This window comes from Pyxicephalus adspersus, chromosome 6, assembly GCF_032062135.1.
Source record: "Pyxicephalus adspersus chromosome 6, UCB_Pads_2.0, whole genome shotgun sequence".
In the NCBI taxonomy this organism is placed as follows: Eukaryota; Metazoa; Chordata; class Amphibia; order Anura; family Pyxicephalidae; genus Pyxicephalus; species Pyxicephalus adspersus.
Genome location: NC_092863.1, coordinates 98285770 through 98289388, shown reverse-complemented (window position 1 = coordinate 98289388; position 3619 = coordinate 98285770).

The following is a 3619-nucleotide window of genomic DNA, read 5'->3' as shown; positions in this document are numbered from 1 at the left end:
AAAAAAAAAAAAAAGAAAAGAAAGTCTCATGTCAAAAAGCCTAATCTCAATATATTATCAAACTCAAAAATACAAAACAGTATACTTACATAGGGTATACCTACAATAAAATCTCAGGTGTTGAAATTTACCGAATGTACTCCCTAAACAAAGAAGAAGCCATAACAAGACAAACGGGAAAGCACATGAAGAAACAAGTCAGCAAAATTCCAATAACTCAAATTGTGTAAGTAATATAGGTATATGTTTTTTTTTTATTTTTTTTTTATCATTATATTGTTTTTCACTATCTAGTGGCTACTAGCCCCTATTTAAACCTAGATTCATCTAGCCATAAATAAACTGACACAAAAGCTTTTTCAGGTAATACTATGTTATACATGTAAAAACAAACAAAAAAACATAAAGTAAAGCTAAGGCTTAGTCTACATGGACTGTTTCCCCAGAGTTTAACCTGAGTGTTTAAACGCCCATGTTTGAAATTGCTATGCCTTCCAATGGGCTGGTCTGCAGTAGGGATTTTGGAGGAGACATATTTTGAGCATTTAGGAGAATGCCTTTAGAAATTTGTAACTGCTTACGAAGTTTACAGGCGTTTATATAAGCATTTTAAATACCAGCTTTAAACGCATAGAATTTTTTACAAATGTCCATGCAAGCATTATTGGTTTTTATAAGCAATTGTTTACTTGCATTAAATCAATTTTTCATGTCTGTATAAACTCCCATAACTGCATTTAAAAGTAGCATTGATGTTCAAAAGGGTTTCAACAGTCTGTATAGACTAAGATGTAAGTACAACATTGAAATGTTTCAATTTTTTGCTTAGTTGAAGACTAAATAATATAATCTGTTTATTCTTGAATCCACTAATAGTTTTTTTAAAACAAAAATGTTGGCGCTTGATAAAAAAAGTAAATGTACAAAAAAATCCCACAAAAACTGCATAGGGGTGCTATTGTGATCATTCCTCTAAAGAGTATCCACCAAAATTGAGGGTGTGTACAAAGTTCAAGATGCAAGAAAAACAAAAAAAAAACAGAAAAAATGTAATGAAAGAACAAAGTTAAATAAACCTAAAAATGCTTATAATAGAAAACAATTTCAATATTTAAATAAATGTAAATTTACACAAACTTCAAAAGTGCAGTCAAACTTCAAAAAGAAAAGATTAAAAGAAGAATAAAATATAATTAAACATTTTCTGAAAATCAACAAATGTACAAATTTACATTAAATTTTTTAAGAATGTTTTATTTTAAAAAAATATAAATATATAAATTAAATTTACCAAAATACAAATTATAATTAAGCAACTCCCCATAAAGTAAAGCAAAGATGAACCAGACCACACTGAAGATGGTAAAAAAAAAAAAAAAAAAAAAAAATGAATGTTTGGTAACTGCTATAAACTTTTATCTATCATTTTCAATTTAATTAATTGGTTACTGTATGAACCCTTTACAGTAATTATTACTGTTACAAACGTCGTCGTCGCCGCCGCATTTAATCAAAAATTAGAGATTCCGAAACCAAGATCCTGGGGTATTCTGTTGTTATCTATTGAGTGACACTGATTCAACCAACATTGAGCTGACTTCCCCCTGTGCATTCCCAACTCATACTTACCTGGCAGGGGAGATACCATGATCACGAAGGTGGTTCTCCCAGGGCGAGGCTCACGTTTTTGGACTTTGCCTGTTTGCTGCCTGACCCTGACCTCGGATTACGTTTTTGGACCTTTGCCTGATTGCCGCCTGACCCTGACCTTGGATCTGATTTCTGGACTTTGTCTGATTGCCATCATCACCCTTTTGGCCACGCAAGCCCCTCAGTGCTTGCACCAAGTACCCTGACCCTTCTGGTCAACTGCTACTGACCTGGGGGTTGCTCTGGAGTGGCACCTGGCAGCTGCCCTGCGGCCCAAGCCTATCCTCACCATCAGAGGCTCTAGTGAAGACCAGGTAGCGGCTTAGTTATGCCCCTCCAGAGCATACCCAGTCAGTGGCACAGTGGGTCCACACCCACGTGCATAACAACCATAAATGACTACCGCTGCTTGGTGTCATTGGCAATTGCTATACGACTGGCAGCTTGCTTCTACTGAAAAAAAGACTGCAAAGTTTGGTTTAGAGTCCCTCTGCCGCCCATGCCGCCCATGCCGCCCTGTACCGCTGCCTAAATCAATTGTTTGGCTTCCATGGCTGGTGGAACTGTCATGGGGATCCCTGCTGCTGCTGGCAGCTGGAAAGGCTGAGCACAAGTCCCTTACAAGCACTTCTTGGTAGTGCTTCATTTTAGTTCCCCTGTATTGGGGCAAGATGAGTTGTTGTATCTCAGGCTTGTAACATAGATCCAGTAATGTAGCAATCTAGTAGTCGTCAGTCTTAGTTTTAATGTGTTCAATGTGTGTATCTTTGGCTTTGCACTCTTGCATGAAGCCTGTCATGTGGCTTAAACTACCCACAGTTGAGGTAATTCCGTACCCAGACTCCTGTGGGTCGAACAGCAGCACAGGGTCATCCTCCTCATCCTCCGCCTGGTCTTGCCATCCACGCAACATGCCGCCTTGTGTTTGGGTGGATGGATGCCATGTACCCTCAATATCCACCTCTGCCCCTTCCTCCCCTTCTCCCATGCCTGCAAAGTCCACCTCATCCTCTTCCACCTCTTCTTCCTGGATTTGTGGTGCACTTTGTCTATTAGGCACGCATGTCTGAGATGATGTTTGAAACGTCTCTTGATGCGGCGTCCACTGTGTCGTGTCCGAAATCCACCATCATCTGTTCCAGCAGACATATGATGGGGATGGTGTCACTGACACAGGCCTGATCTCTGTTGATCATCCTGGTATGCATGGCGATGTGCTCTGGGCGGAGGTAGGTATGCAGGCCTTGCTGCACCTGCATCTTCCCCTGTTACCACCAAAGTTACCCAGTAAGCTGTATAGGAAATATATCTTCCCAGTCCATGCTTGCTCCAGCAACCAATGTAAAGCAGGAACACATTTTTGTGTAAAATACTGTCGCTTAGGCATAATGTACTGTGGGTTCCTGCAGAGAAATGCGTAACGGAACACATTGGAGTCCACCAGCCGGTAAGGGAGGAGCTCTGATGCTATCAGCTGTGCAATTGCCGCATTGATCAGCTTTGTTTTGGGGTCATTTGGGCCATATCTCCTCTTGCGCTCCAGCATCTGAGGGATGGAAGGTTGGATGCTGCTAATGCTAACCACAGAAACATTGGATGATGGGGTAGAAGTTGTGTAAGATTGCAATGATGCCTGGTCCTGACTGCTAGCAACACCACAGACAGCAGCCGATCTGTGTTGGAGCTGCTGCTCAACACTAGTGCAGCCTGAAAAAGGTAATGATCGCTTACATGCCACACTCAAATTCCTGGCAGCAGCATGGGTAACTTTGGTGGCAGAAGGAGGAAACGCAGCGGAGGAAGATCGAGCAGTTTGAGCTTGCTTCTTGGGCGGAGGTGGTCGCACAGATCTCTGTGCTTTCACCAGGTGTACCCGCCAGGTTACTAGGTGGGTGCTCATGCAACTTGTTCCAAGTTTGTTTTGGTTTTTGCCTCGTTTCAAGTGTTGAGCACACAGTTTGCAGATGAC